This window comes from Sinohyriopsis cumingii, unplaced genomic scaffold, assembly GCF_028554795.1.
Source record: "Sinohyriopsis cumingii isolate HCF-2022 unplaced genomic scaffold, ASM2855479v2 utg000036l, whole genome shotgun sequence".
Taxonomy (NCBI): Eukaryota; Metazoa; Mollusca; class Bivalvia; order Unionida; family Unionidae; genus Sinohyriopsis; species Sinohyriopsis cumingii.
This window is the reverse complement of record NW_028315863.1, coordinates 31,889-49,654: the sequence shown is the minus strand read 5'-3', so window position 1 is coordinate 49,654 and position 17,766 is coordinate 31,889.

Here is a 17,766-nt window from a genome sequence, read left to right as displayed (position 1 = left end):
TTATATCATTGTCAAATTGACAATCTAGCAGTGTTCTATATGACAGTGTGTGACATGCATGCCCAAGTTGGACAGAAAGTATATTTATTTCACAAAACATTAACATTGAGGTATATGGAAAAACAATTGGTACCGTGATGCCATAAAGAAAATTAAAATTTTAGTAAAAGTATCTTAAAATAGCTTATCCTAGATGTAATTTTTTTTCAAAAAAGATAGAAATATTTCTACTGATGCAATTTTAGTATTTGTACAGGCTTGACTCAGGAGTACTCAATACTGTTTCGTGTACATGTAGACAAACAAAATGCCGTGGCTCATATTGTGTTCCCCACACATAAGCTTGCACCAAGGTTAGATGTGCATGGATAATTATAGGTCTCATCATCAGCACCCAGAAATTTTAAGTTATTGAATTTTGAATATGATAGTGTTTACATATGTTTACTATTGGAGTTGAAAAAGTACCGCCAGTCCTTAAGCTCCGCCCATCTGGGTTTGTACAATTGGTATCGTTTATACCAGTAACCGACCGACGAACAGAAATCCTTGGAGATCAGGGGGGAAAATGCCTTTTGGCGGGATTCACGCTAGCATTGAATTCGCTATGTAAAAAGACCCTTATGGAGTATTACAATAGTAACTGGAACAGAAATTTTAGCATCAAATTTCAGTTTTCTTTTTTTTTAGTTGTTTGTTTTGTCTGTTTTAATAATTTTGTTGTAGCTTCATTTTAATTTTATATGGTTTTCGAATGTTTTCTTTTCTTGGAGCACTTCAGTACAGAGCCTTTTTACACCTAATTTTATTACGCATATTACGTTGTCATGCCCCTATTCAAATCCATAAATGTATACAAGGTATGCACTGTGTTTACTTGTTTTGTTAAGGTATTATGTATGCAATACTTGTACGTACATTTTTTTAGATTCTGATAATTTGATAATATTCCATTAAATAATACCCACCGCAAAGTGAAGTGTCCTTCATTGTTGTTTATCAATATGTGTTTACTACTATAAATATATTGATTCAATTTTTTTACCTATCCGAATAACCCGTATTCGTTTAACAGTTTGTGTTATGCGAAATAAACACGTTTTCTATTTGGTGCAATCAATGTCTGGATTTCAATTTGCCTTATTTCATAAGTCAGATCTAATTCACAATCACAAGTGATATTTCCACATTTATCATCTTTTCTCTCTCTCTCTCTCTCTCTCTCTCTCTCTCTCTCTCTCTCTTTATCGCGGGTTCGGTTCCCGGCCGAGTCATACCAAATACATATCGCTTGGCGCTCAGCAGTAACAGTTAGTGATAGGAACTGAAAACATGTTAAAGCTATATTACATATCCAATTCAAAATCTATCTATCTATCTATCTATCTATCTATCTATCTATCTATCTATCTATCTATCTATCTGTCTGTCTGTCTGTCCATCTGCCTGCCTGCCTGCCTGCCTACCTACCTACATATGTACCTGTATGTCTGCCCATTTCCCTCCCCCCCCCCACACACACTCATCTGACTTGGCTTGTCCTTTCTTCTTCTTTTTCAGATTGATTTGATTAGCCAATTACTTCTCTCATATTAAGTTGCTAAGTTAACCAACGTGACGTTATGTAAAGGGTTCTCAATATTAAAGGAAATTTCTAAGGCCAATATGTTATTACATTATTAAAGATACTACTTTTCCGTAAGTTGTAAATAGGCTAGTCTTGTTTTTAGACTGCTTTTCTTCGATCATTGTTGCAGAATAGATACCAGATAAAGGACACGCGGTACTAATGATATGGAAAAATGGGAAGCAGCCTGGAAATGGGTGAACCTAAAATAAATATATATGGGTTAGGCTGACCATGATTGGTTAATAATGTAAGTTATGTTGTAGGAAAAAGAATCTTTTGAGCACTTACCCTAGTTGTAAGTGAAAAAATTAGAGACAATTTTTATTGTTGGAAGTTTAGTCCTTTAACAGTCTTGAGTTTGTAACACTCATTACTAAAATTCGCTCCTGACTCTTTGGTGCGGAATTGAAAGTACATGTTTCAAACAGATCAGATGCAGGTCCAGAAAATGCCGCGCCTCATATCCTTTCCTCTACACAGAAGCTGACATCCGGGTTTCATCTATACTAATAAATATAGGTTTGATCATGAACACTCAAACAATTTAAGTTATTTTATTTTTAATATCATGGGGTTTGCATAGGTTTACTCTGGAAAATGAATTAGTACTGTGAGTCCTAATCGGAGATATCAGCATTATATGCGTCCTTTCGTTATTCGTGACAAAGAGTTTTCAATAATTATCTTTTTACAAAACGGTTATATATGTCACAAATTATTCTTTAAAATTTGTGATCACATCTTTGACACGTGTCAAGTATGCCAACGCAGCGAAAAACAAAATGGTGTGAAACATAATCGGGCCAAATCTAAATATCCGGAAAAATTCGGATAAAAAAAGGAACGAAAACACACACACCCGAAGAAGAAAAAAAAAACGCCGCATGCCCTGTTTTAGTTATTTACTAGTGTATGTGAATGTGTTAAGTTTACGTTTTCTTTGTATTGCTTCGATTGATCCTGATATTTTCAGGAGCGCGTTTGTTTTCTGCTTGAACGTTAGATCATTTTTTTTTCAAGTCGACTAAATATTTTCTCGGTTGGTAAGCATGTGTGTTTTGTATTTGCCTGCCCTCTCTGACACATATTTTTTCCAGGGTTGGCATCCAACTCAGTTGTTCTGCCTACATCAATAGTATAGCTAATAAATTGTATTCTTCATTATCAACGGTTCCGACTTTGAGCAATACGTTCTCTAATGTCAGAAGGGTCTCTTTAACGGTATCTGCTAAAACGTTAGCCTAATTATTCCTCTTTATGTACTGCTTTAAGATTTAAACATATTCAACAATTGACATGTATATCAAATATCAAGACAATTTCCAGTATTAAGAGACGGAAAGTGTCAGTCCCCTGCCCAAGAACATTGAATTGTTGGTCGCTAATATAATTGTACTATACCACGTTAAGTTCAGAAATACCGCGGTCGAAAGTTTTCTTAGTGTCTGTTCTAAAAAACTTCGAAATTCTAAGCGACTGTTGACGTCACTACATTCTCGACGTCATCTGCTGGTTGACATGGGACGTTGTCAGTGTTAGTCTAGCGCCGTTCTCGTATTTAACACGCGTTGTTTCAGACAGTGTTAAATTTCGATAAAATGGTAGATCTAAAGCTATTTAATGGACTTGGGGATAGCTACGATGTATTATCGTAAGTACCATTGCCACGTTTGCTTTGTTTTAAATGCCTTGCTTTGTTTGAAATATATCGTTAAACGATAAAAGTATAACTTAGATTGCGATATCGGTTTCAGTTACAGATTATTGTATACAATTTACTAAACGAGTATCCATGCTTAAGGATATCGTGAAACAGACCGGCATTCCTTCAGTGAGTTCATATCCGAGTTGACATGACCATACCCATAATTTGTATGCGGCTAATATATAAATGTTTTGCAAAATAAAGGTCGTGAATGGGAAATAAATACATCGATAGCGAGGCCGATAGGTTAGATGGGTATTTAACAAGGAAAATAGGTTTATAGGTACATACATTGTGAGTTGTAATCTATCTTATTGATTGAAATAAACTATTAATCGATTTTGGTCCAGTCCTACCACCTTATCATTTATTTATTTATTTATTTAGCTAGTTAGTTACTTAGTTACTTAGTTTAGTTAGTTACTTATTCAGCCAGTTTATTTGTCCACGCATACTGCATGTCATTCAGGCATACTCACTGTCATGTAGTCAGTTACAGTTATCAGTCAGTCAGTCAGTCCCTGCACCCAGTTCGAAAATCTGCAGGCCAGTCCATACATCCACTCAAATAATCACTTAGCATCTAGTTAGCAATTCAGTCAGTTATTTTAGTGGACTGTTTGGTACCTTTGTTACATTAGCAGTAATTATATTTCCTTCTTTGTGTTAGGCATATCTCTGCATAAATCATGGTATTTATTGTGTCAGCCTAAGCTAGTAAAATTACAACAGAGCAAATGTGTCGTTCTTCTTGTTTCTTAGAGACGTTCCATTCTGGTTGTCTGTGATGCAAGTTCGTACCCAGCTGGAAAGAGAGTTTGCCGAAAAGGCAGAGAAATGGTGTAAGAACGTGTCTGATAAACTTTATATCCTGAGGCAACACAACGTTGATGGTAATTTTCCTACATGTCTCCACGTTTGCTATTTTCTTCTTTAATAAGAGTTATTTCTTTGATGATATTCATAAAAATGGAGGTTGGGTGGGGTTGCCTTCATTGCATATGTTCTTTAATAACATACATGTATAATCATTTGACCATATTTACTCGCGGTAACGATTGAACCAGATTCCACCCCTTTTCCACGCTAGCTGGTACTCCTTTTTTTGTTAAAAGCCTTCTTGTGTGTATATACTGAAACACCAAGTACTTTATATTTAAAGTAAGAAATTAACATCTAGTTATCGATCCATCTATCCATCGGCTTCAAATACATCACGAAAGGAATAAGCATTGCTTGAATTAAACATGCCAACAAGTAAACAGTGTATCATTCCATCGTTCTCACTCTCATTTCGAAACACTAATTCAGTTTGCCTATCTTTCCGTCGTTACTTCCTCAATCCATTGACAATCTCGTCCCACAAAACGTAGCACCACAGTCTACTACAGTGAGATATATTAATTCGTAAGCTCTTTATTGGTTTGTAGGTATACTTCAGATAGAATCTGCACTCCGAATGGAAGTGGCATCGATGGAAGAAAGGACCCGTTTTGCTCGTGAATCATTATGTTCATATGAAGAGGCTGCCAATCTCCTTCTCGAGTGAGTACAATTGTTAAGTAGAGTAGTGTACAATTGGTAGATTTTGAACGACCCAGCACCAGTTCAAACCAGATTAAACCCGTCATCGTCTGTTTCCAATGCGAGTGAGTTAAATATCATAGATTTACTCTCGCATGTAATGGTAAAGGTCAATGGTGTTCCAAATGAACACAACCCCAACCACTCCACCCGTACCCGCATGGAAATAGACGCCAGAGTATTTGAGACTGAGAATGAAATTCAATAGCCCATCACTATAACCATGTCCATGTTGGGAATCATACCAGACAACCTTAAGTAAAAGAAAAGAAATAAAAGTATGGTGGGTTGCATCGGAGGTGATCTCCATGCTTTAGATTCCTTATATTGAGAATAAAGTTGGTTTTACGAAAACTTGAAGAAGCCTGTCTATTTTCGTGATTACTTACATAATTACTACTTTCTGGCATGTAACGAATGTCGCGATTACGATTATAATGATGATGATATATTATTATTATTATTATTATTATTATTATTATTATTATTATTATTATTATTATTATTATCATTATTATTAATATTATTATTATTATTATTATTATTATGATTATTATTGTGGATATATAGTATGTTAGATAATCAGTTTCCATACAATATCACAATAATTTGTTATGTATCCTTTGAACTGTACATATTTTGTAAGTAAACATAAGGCTGTGAAGAAACGAACCAGGGTCCACTTACTGTTTTAATCGCGAAAATTGTCGATTAGTGTGGTTTTATTTTGCTATAGTACCTGAAGTGTGCCAAGACATTTCAATATCTGCTCGGGGAGATTGGGTATTTGGTAAAAGCGATGTCTGTATCTTAGCCCTTAATTGGTATAGAGTAAAGATATTTGCCGCGACAATACGGTTTTGTATCTTAATTTACAGTGAGAGAGAAGCTGATGAAAAAGTCATCTTGAGAAAATACGAAACGTCCTTCCAGGAGATGCTGAACCCATACAAACGTTTCTGTAATAGAGTTGAAAAAGGACAGAAGGTACATTAAATTTAGTCCGGAGTAATTAAATACTACTATATTCATTGAGTACAGACTGGAGCTCAACCGAAAACGTTAGTACAATATTAATACATATATTTATTCAATTCAATAAGAAGTTATGAAACAGTAAGTCTCGTCTTGATGAGTTCGCGTCGATCAATATGATAGTTTTGATGGTTCATAAAACTTAATACATCCATACAAAGGTCTGAATTGTTTTATTTCCTGATTAGAGTATTAAACAAATACAACATGACTGTATGTACCTAATTAACAACCTAGAAGTGTTATAAATAGGTTTATCACATAGTTGATATCATTTACAAATAGCGCTTGTCCTTTATTATATTTGATATGTCAAGACCTAGCGTATCTTTGAATTGGTCCCAAAAAAGCTCATTAAATCATTCCTCTGTCTTCATATTATAGAATGTCCACCACCATGTTGATTTTCCTTGCCCAGCCACTTTTATTTTAATGTTATGTTAACAATATGGCGTCCGTTTTACCAATTGGTAGTCAAACGGTTATTGGAAAGAAAGGGTAACTAACATAGAAACGCACAGTGGTGGCAACATCTGTCGAAATATGACCTTTTTACCCCACATAGAAATTTTTAAATGCCAACCTAGGAAATGTTTAACCTTCCTGGATGTTCATAAAGTCAAAACGACATGTGTCGAGGCCCAAAACGTTAAATCACACTGTCCAAAACAAACATAAAACATTTAGGCAGATAAACACAAAACAGCCTATAATTATATGGACAGCCCCCGTTATATTGTAGGTGACACGCGGAATAATATTCAAATTATGAAACATTGTGTATCATTTACATCTGCTCGCCATAAATTCATAAGATTATCTTTGATTATATGATTCCTGTGACAGATGGTTTTTCATTTGATGGCAAAACGTCACCTGATAAATTTTATGTCGCATGATCATTTTTCATGTCGTATTGTTTGTAAGTGAACTCATCACGTTAAATTGTTAACATCATGCAGTTTTGGTTAGTTTCCAAATGCCTTGCGGCTAATTTAATGTTGCAATTCATTCTTTGTCAATATTTGGAATTATTATCTGTATGTGTAGATTTTTAAAAAAAATAGCCAGCTGTTGATGCTATCGTAATAAATTTGAAGTATTCGCATTTGGTTATAGTGTACCGTTTTAAGGAATTTTTATATTTTTGTGATGACTTGTCTGATTATTGGAATTTGATGCAATATAAATATTCCTTTGCCCGAAATAATTGGCCAATTACTAGGAACAAACGTCACAGAGTAAAGTGTTAGTGAGTTTCCATGATGCCATTGTTCAGTAGTAGTGAATTCAAGTCCATACCGAATAAGTGTCCATGGATTAATAAAGTACCTACTAAAATCTAGTCGCGTACATTGGTGGTGTGACTGCAGTGGCAGTATTTATGGTGGGAAACCGGTAAATTGCACAATATAATCAATAAGAAGGGACTCGGCAGATGCCGTTTATGTGGCCATGGTGGCAAAGGCCAAACAGTTATACCTACGACAGTGCCTGGAAACTACAGTTTGACTGGCCTAAGGTAGCGTCGTTTAAACTAGTTCCCTGTGTTCAGGGACAGTTGCATAATTTCTACGACGTGAACTGCTGGCGGTACGGAAACATAACGAAGAGAAACCATATATTTGTCAGGTTGTGAGATCTGTGGTCTTGCAATGATTAGAGTAAAATGTATGTATAGAAGGGACACGTCGGACTTTCTACTTTACAACTGAAGTTGTGTGGAAGCCTTTGGATATTTGGGGTAAACTTATGACTTCTAGCGGGAATCGCACCAGGGTTTGAAACCGATCGGTCAAGTAAGGACCCCTGTTAATGTTTTATTTCCCTCATTTCTAGGTCTACAAACGATCAATGGTCAGATTAGAAAAGTTGGTTTTGGAAGAGAACGCGTCTTGGTTTAGCAAGAGGAAAGTAAAGAAAGCCAGGAAGGTGGCGAAGAGGAACTCTGATGGATACATTAAACTTTTAAAGGAGGAGACAAATCAAGCGGTTAACATTGCCTCAGTAAGCCGATATTTATTACTAACAAATGGCTGTGTAATATTCTTCAGATATAACACTTTTCCATTCACCTCGGATCATTTCTGTCTTTGGAAATACCAATGAACATGAGAATTCTTTGTTCCATACTTGTAATTATCAGAGTATATGATAAGATGTATTTAATGTCGGAATGATTTAAAACAACAATCTATTTACCGACATTACGTAAAACAAATCAGGCATTACAACAAGCGTGATTAGCAAGACATCAAAACGCATCATAACATGAATACAAATTGGACAAAATACACACGGCATGAATTGAAACATAAGCAGGCAAAGCATTTAAAATTAAGTGACTAAAGGTGAATTTAGCAGCTGTATAAATTTGTTTTTTGTTTTTATAAAAAAGAAACACAATTTACGATTAAATATATAAAATAATTAGTCCCTATTTAACGTGATGCAGCTAACGCCACACTTGAAAGGAAAAGGGGTAACAGTAAGGCACTTAAGTAGCAAATACGACAAGGAGAGATAAAGGAATAACGCTAACACAAACATTAACTGTCATCATAGCATAAGATGGAATATTATTTAAGGCTATTACATTGGCAGCCTTTACCATTACAGGATCGAATTAAATCTCTACATAAATCCAATTTCGCTTTTTGTCTGAAGTTATTTGGTATCCCATTACAACGAGCGACAGCTGCTTATACCAATACTATATCTTCCAGCTCTCTTTGGAATATGAAGGAGTCGCCACTGAGATTGCTGACAAAAAGGTCAAATCGTTCGTGGACTGTTGGTCTACCTGTATGTTACAACATGCAGAAAATTCCACTGATGATAGAAGGTAAAGCATATATACGCGTGTACGTACATCAATCCCGACTTTACAACGTTGTATAAATTGATATATTCTTCTGTCTACACGTCTGTTAATCCAACTATTCATTTATCTGTGAATTATCTGCATTAGGTCACGAAACGTATTATTTCTTCACCTCTACCTCCAATTATACTCTCTCTCTCTCTCTCTCTCTCTCTGAAATGCACATACCCGAATGTCATATAAAAGATTGATAGGAAAGAGGTGAAACGGTAGAACAGAACAAATTCATATATTTTAGTATAGGGAGGACCACATATATGAAGTAGGATTGTTCGGTCAAATCCAGAAACATAACACTTTTAATTTTCAAAATATATGTCCAGTTTCAGCTAGACCAAGACAGAACAATCAGTAAAGAGAAGTCCTGGACAAATATCCTGCTCTTTATAACAGGCATATATTTCTGGATTTGGAAGCCTTAAAACTAATTGTATGCCATGAATATAGAGTGATAATTCATGTCCTATAAGACGAGACTTCAACATACACATATACTCATACACATGTCAATATGATGTTGATTATTTTCATGTCTTTTTCAGGAACGTGAATAATACAGGACAATACCTGCTCAGCAAAGTTGATTGTGAAAAGCTGGTCAAGCTTCTATCAGAATTCAACAAGGAAAGCCTCCATATACCAACATACCAGGTAAATGCCACTTAGGAAACACTCATCTTCTCTACGACCGCTCAACCTTCTTGGTGTCAGAGGAACGTTTGCTAGTGATGCTGAGAACAAAGTCAATGAGATCAATGTCTCATTCATGTGTACTCTTCTTATACAAAAGGTTTATAAGAACACGTGACATTCGTATGCGTTTTAGAAACACGTGTTCTAAATTTAATCGTGAATTGTTTTGCGATTGTCATATTTATTGCGTGTATCGTGTTCAAATGTTCAAGCCATGTCTTTCTGAAATATATGGTACCGTAGGATGGACTCTTTCGCTGAAATGACTGTTGAGTCGACAGGAAATCGCGGAAAATGGATTGATGATTATTTACTATTGCACATACTGGGGATCGACCCCAGGACGGATAGCTGAGAAACGAGCGCATTACAGTTGCACTATCTTAGCACTATCTGTTATACATGAACATGGATTCCAGTGCCAATCGGGCTTCATGTCATCTTCGCTAGCCAAAGTTCCAATACGATAACCCAATCTACACCTTGGTGGATCGAACATATATTTTAGTGCTTTCTCCTAGATACATCTATCGGATTTCCTACTTTAGTATTTAATGCCAGCTAACCAATAGCGTGTAATAACGGTGCATTGTAATCGGCCGAAAATGATGGAGACAATTGCCTTAAAAAGAATACTTTGCTAAGTTTAGCATCGAAAGTATCTCTACGTGCCACAGAGAAGCCATTGCAGGTTTATGTGCGTAAATATATTTGTACAAACACGGACCGACAGTGGAAAATTCCTTTTTTATAAGCTTTTTATATATATTTAAAAATAGTCCATTTAAGTTGTGTGCTCCCTTGCCTCAATCACGCAGCAACAGTGTTCAAATGTAAACAACTTTATTTTGATTCGATGCAGCGGCAAGCCATTGCATCCAATGAAATTCAAAGACCCGACGCACATAAAAATTTGCTCGAAACACCAAGATGTATATAGGGTATCATATCGGAACTTTGGCTAGCGAAGATATTGTCACATATATAGTGCATAATGTGTCAAGTGTTTAGGTCTTGTTGTCAAGCGTATAGTTCGAGGTATGTATGTAGATTTCGTGGATATCTGTATAAATATCGAATATGTCTGTGTGTGTGTGTATGTCTCTGTGTGTGTGTGTTGATTTGATTGTATTATTATTTTGATCTCTATGTCGCTTGAACCTTTAGTCACTATAATCTGTCATAAATAATCTTCAAGATCTTTGATTATTTCTAGGAATTCCAAGGAGTTATCGATGTTGAGGAGCTACTTGGCTATCGGCCTGTGGTAGAAACTATCATTTCAGGTCAGTTTGGAGTTATGCAATATGAGTATGTTTGTATGTATGTATAGAGGGTTTAACGAAGCATTCTCTCAATCGGGATAATATAGAAATACGTAAAGTTTAGATATTTTATGCGCACATTTTATGTTTCACACTGGGTTAGCAGTTTTATGCTGACAGGCTATTTTGAAACATAACTACTGTCCCTTGCACCATTTAGTTTCGGGAAATACAGAATATTGCAGATGCATCATCCCGTGTATCATAAGAGGCGACTAATTGAGGCAGCCTTTTCGCCCTTGTTATAATGCATCAGCTGTGCTTGCTTTGACCTTTTCAAAGAGCGGGAATTATTCAAATATTTTGTATGCTTTAAATTAGACGTTGTTTTTTCAGGTGGAATACCTTTTTCCTTGTCCTTATCTTTGTGATTTCATAGTTAAACTTCATATTTTTCATGTCTTTGTCACATTACAACCAGTGAATGCATTCTTTTCCACGTGCATTTGTCCATTATTACACCAGCACTTAATCCATGCATTGAGATCAAGACGTTGCTACGAAAATGAGAACTCTATACTGTCACACAAACAAGACAAATGGCCATAAGTGAACAACTATAAGTATAGTATCCAACCCCGAAGACGGAGCTAACGTTGCATAACTGAATGAATGTACATTTAGGAAGCTTGTTTTGTAGGCTACCAACACCAATCAGATACAAGCATATGCATTTACTTAATGAACAGTTGTATTATTTGTGCAGAGATATACTTCTCATAATCAGTAATGACCATGCTTGCTATTAATGCAATCGAATTTGTTGTGCTTTTTATGAAAAAATTTGAATAGCGGATTAGCGAGGTTGAATAGTCCTGTAATAGCTGGACATTTTGAAACCACGAAAAGTTATGAAGTTGGGATTCTAAGTAGCTTTACGGTGTTCTTATTCTCGCTATTTGTAGTCGATTATTTTCCTGAGTTGGGACAAGTGTTCTTTCGCTGTATGTACTCGATCATTCCTGAGTTGGGATAAATGCTCTTGATCGCGTCAGTATGACATTTTACTTCCATTGTTCGGCGGACCAATATCAGTTCTTTGCAGATTATATAGAAATTAGGAAATATTAACCAAAATGTTTTTGAAACAAATACATTTTGTGATTGATTATCCAACAAAAACCTAGGAACTTCATGCAACTGATACAAATTTATTTTGTTTATTGGACCAATAAACAAAGTAAGATTGTATCAGTTGGAGGAAGTTCCTAAGTTTGTGTTGGATAATCAGTGGTGGTATTGTGGCACATAACAGTAGCAAATATTCATTGCGAATAAATATAAAAAAAAAAACTACAAATAAAGAGAGAGATAATTACGATATATAAAATGGTTAATGTTTGGTGCGGGATGGTGGTTGGGGGTGGGGCAGAGTAATTGCTTTTGCCCCGATATCCTTCTCAGATTCGAATAAAATATAATTAAACGAACTAACGACTCCAAAATATGATATTGTTTTTACAATGTATGTTACTTTCAGCAGATGATTATGGAGGAGAAAAGAATGAGGTAAAGGATGACAGTCTCCTTACCCCAGCAGATAGTTACGATAGACTTCTGCTCTTATGCTAAGTTAAGCATCTAAAATGTATCCTTAACCATGAACTGTTTAAGCAAATTAGGAATTAAAACATAATTGATAAATTTAAAAGACGTGATGTGGCTGTTATGATAAATGCTTTCCAAAATTTACCATTTTACGTATCGTAATTATCTCTTGTTTAAATTGTAGTTAGTTTTGTATTCACAATGAATATCAGCTACTATTATCAGCCGCATAATCTTTCAACAGATGAAAATGATGAAGAAGAAAAGGAAATCGAAGAGAACAATACCATTACCCAAACCTACACAAACGTTATGTGTTTAAATAAATTATGAACGAGACCATGATTCCTAAATTCATAAGACTTGATATTTGTTCTTACGATAATAGGCTTATAAAATACACATTTACATTTGCTGGTGTTGTAACTGTTGTTATTTTGGTAATGCACATTTTCCATTTTTATTTTCCAAAATATCTTTCAGGAAACAAAAGAGATGAGGAACAGGAGGAACTGAATGGGAACAAACTATTGACGCCGGCCGATAGTTACGATAAACTATACAACCCATTTTGTTTCAATGGTAAGTTCCATGCTTAAAACATAATGCATAAGCATGACGTGTTCAAATAAAATCTGCAGGTTAACATGTTTTGTATTCACAATGAATATTAGCTACTATTATCTGCCGCAATATCTTTCGGCAGATGAAAATTATGTAGAAGAACATGAAATCGAAGAGAACAATGTCGCTACCCAAGCCTACACAAACGTTATGTGTTTAAATAAATTATGAACGAGACCATGATTCCTAAATTCATAAGACTTGATATTTGTTCTTACGATAATATGCTTATAAAATACACATTTACATTTGCTGGTGTTGTAACTGTTGTTATTTTGGTAATGTACATTTACCATTTTTATTTTCCAAAATATCTTTCAGGAAACGAAAAAGATGAGGAACAGGAGGAACTGAATGGGAACAAGCCATTGACACCGGCCGATAGTTACGATAAACTATACAACCCATTTTGTTTCAATGGTAAGTTCCATGCTTAAAACATTATGCATAAGCATGACGCGTTGAAATAAAATCTGAAGTAGAACATGTTTTATAAATGCATGTGACTTGATGATGACGTGAAGTTAAACCCCCGTAAGAAAATTCAACCCTTGTCCAAAATGGAATTATCTACGATTGTTGTAACTGTTTCCGTTTACGAAAACTAGACTTTCAGAAATTGTATCAGCTTCTGCACTTTTTCTTGTGAACACATATTGATGAAACAATTTGAGACGTAAATAGAAATGTACAATATAACTAGTACAAAGCGTGCGTCACCTATATTTTATTCCAGAAGATGAAAACAATGAAGAAAATAAAGAAGTGGATAATCCTTGTACCCCAATTCACAGCTGTGGTAGGTTGAACTCGTTCTTTTGCAATTGTAAGAACCAGTACCTTTAGCTACAAATAGTATAAATACACTTTATATGTTGATATTCGTAAGAAAAATAATACACACATCGAGCACCTAAAAATACACTAAATTACTGTTTCATTCAAACTAGAGTAATATAATCAAGTCGTTCAATCTGAAGTAATAAATTCCAGACTGCGTTATTATCTTTAATTGCTTGATTGATGAATGGAATCTGGTTAGAATCCATTACTGTTATTTTCTCGTTTAATAAATGGTAAAGAAAGAAAGCGTTTCAAATTGTACTTGTACAAGGGTTGGGGGGGGGGGGGGGGAAGAGGGTTATAATTAATCAATCACACTCAGTCTATTGATCCTTACAAGGGGTGAGGTAGTAATCAATAGTTGATCCGGACATATATGGCTACGTCTATTTATTAGCATCTCGTTTGTCATTCAACTGACGCCGATTTTAAGTAACTCTTCCATCTAGCCAGTTACAGCATTGGTTAGCGGGACATTGTTCATTGCTATGTGTTTATAGGGCGGAGTCAACGATTAATAAATTAAATATGGTCTGTAATGTATTACAAACGTACATCGAACTTACTCCTCGAGCACAGGATTATATTATGAGACTTGGAGATTTTATTCCTTGAACACGGGATTGTGTTTTATATGGACAGAAGAAGTAACAATAACGACGCATAAACACGTTCAAGTTTATTTATTTATGCTTAGGTTATTTCTCTCTACTGAAAACATCCAAAGCAAAACAATAATGAATAACACCTGCTATAGATACGTACAAAGTACTTTTACAATCTGTTACCTCTCTTTCATTGAATCGAGCATTTATTTTAGGTGAGAGAAGACTGAATCGATGCGTAAAGGCTGTGGCTATTAATGAGCATAAAAAGATGGAATTTCTGGAAATGAATATCAAAAAAGGTAAAGATATTATCAGTTTCCTATTTCCATTTAAGATCGGTTATAGTAGACTATACAGTACTTCCCGTAAGGGTCAGTTTTCTAAAGTATCCTTAACTGTCGTTTATATTATGCTATCGAAATTATTATCATCGCGCATTCTGCAGCAACACCTATATCGAATTTGAAATCATAACACTTTAGCTAGCAGAAGCGTTAAAAATGTCGCCGAAACTATATTCTCTGACAGACAATCTTTTCGTCAATGGTTAGCAGCAATGTTGTACCTTTCTGGAATATGTTGATGTCACTATTTTGGTGGGTTCACTATTTGTTTATGAAAATTGATAAAGTTGTTAAAGAAATTAATATCTTTGTTTCTATCTATCTATCTCTAGGTGATTTGTTGGAACAACTGACACCTCCTAACTCCATGGGAATGGTATATGGAACGAGGAGATCACGGATAACAAGGAAGAAAGTGGGCGGATTTATTCCGTCCAGTTGCATTTTAGCTGGTTAACAAAGAATTTATTAATGTACAGATTGATGGAGAAGAGGGCATTATGACTGATTGTTAAATCACGATTTCACCTTCCCTCCTTTAGCCATCAATCGTTTGTTTTGGTTTTTTTGTTGTGAATTTTTGGTTAGATTTAGTCATGTTTTAATTGTTTGTTTAGCGAAATATGAACATATTTGAAAACAAATATTTTCCCCATCTTACTCCCTTCCCCCCTCTCTGTATTTCTCTCTTTTGCATTTCTCATTCACTGATAATCGAATGTAAATGCTTATAATTTTCAGTTTCTTTGCTCACTATCGTCCATTCATCAATTGTTTTTGTTCTTACGTGGATATTTGAATCAGATTATATTATGTATTAATGTATAATTATCTACATATGAACACATTTAAAAAACCATCAGACATCTCTCTCTCTCAATCTGTATATGTATCTGTCTCTATCTCCCTCCCTCTCTCTCTCTATGTATCTCATATATATATATATATATATATATATATATATATATATCACTCTCTCTCTCTCTCTGTATATGTATCTCTGTCTCTATCTCCCTCTCTCTTTCTCTATATGTATCTCATATATATATATATATATATATATATCACTGTCTCTCTCTCTCTGTATATGTATCTCTGTCTCTATCTCCCTCTCTCTTTCTCTATATGTATCTCACCTCTCTCTCTGTATCTCTCTCTTTCTGTATCTCTCTCTCTCTCTCTCTCTCTTGCACACAATGTATATTTACTTTTATCTCTCTCTCTTTCTCTAACGACCAATCAAAATTAAATTTATATATTCTTCAATTGTACACTATTGTCATATACATAAAACCGTGAAATAAATAAATATAATTGAACCTGAAATGTTTCTCTTCTGATGACATTTCCTGACCGCATACTGCGTTATTTAAGAAAAACAGCGATCAGGCAATATGTCCATCCTTTTGTCCGTTGTTCCTGTATCATTCATTCTGTGACTTGAATCTTTCAAGTCATATTACACTTTTATTATACTGAAACAGGTATTGCGATTGGAAGTAATATAAATCTTCCGCAAATACAATGAACCCTAGCATAATTACTATGAATATAATGTTACAAATCTATGTCCTTAAACTAAGAAACAGAAATGAGCCAAAACCAACAAGTTTTGTAAAATTCAACAAATAAGTTATTTCCCTAAAATACAACGTAAATATTCAAAAATAACTTACTGTGTTGTTAATTAAATCCCCAATAGCCCTAAAAGTTTTATCACAAGTCCAAATGTATAAAATTTAAATTGAATTTTAGTGGTATTCCAAATCAGTTCAAATACTTAATGTGTTGATATGCCGGTTGTCTCGAATATGATAATGTGCCAGTGTCCTATAGTGTAGCTATGTATTACCAGTCTCTTGATGTATCCCACTAATATTATCCAAATATGTCCTTCTCTGAATTTACTATAATTCCAAACAAATGAGCACTGTGATTCCAGTGAAAAATAATTTGAATATATTCAAATCCAAAAATGAACACAACAATTCATATGATCATGCTTCAGATAGTATAGCAAGATTGAAGAATTTCTTTAGCAAACATGACTACAAAAAACGGACATAACAGTAGAACCAGGATGAACGTCACAGATGTTCCAATTGAGTGCATCACAGTACAAAGTCATATACAATTTGGTTTTTCTTTTATATTTTATGATATTCTCTTACTACAATTACAGAGTTTCAAAGGCCTCTGCAACATGTATTTTGATTGTAATTATTATATGGTGGCTCATGTGCCAATATATACTCATAAAAGAATAACACAGAAAAGTAACAAACAAATTTAGTCTATGGTTTTATTTTGGAAACAGATCATTACCTACTGAAATAATTGCATGACTCACTTAAAGTAAATCTAACAGCACTAGATAAATTAATCCCCCAAGAAGGTGATTTAGTCAAGTTGGAAAAGAAATCAACAGCTGATACAAAGTGACAAAACGTCAGTCTAATCTCATTGTTCCCCTTTGTAAATAAGAAAAAAAGATATGCCATTCATTACCATAACTCAATGTTATATTCAGCACTGGAAACCATCTTGGGATTGACAACTTCATTGACCACTGACTTCATGATCCATTGTATATTCCAGTTTTGACTAATTGCTTATAATTTAATGGACAATCAAATAAATGCTGATATCAGATGAAATATTAATACAATCATTTCATAAACTAACCTTCATTCAATTACGTGTCACGTCACTGAACTGTTAGCTACATCCAGTTCATAATGATTTTAAACTGGTATGATATTATTGGCCAATAAGTAGTAAACAGTAGTCTAGCAAATGTTGATCATGGGTGGCATGTTCAGTAAATTTGCAATGGAGAACTCAATCTCAGTAGGAAATTATGCTGGAGTACCATGCATTAGAAATGGGTCACATTTAAATTCCAATTGTCAAAATACCAGGATATGCATCTATTCATAATCC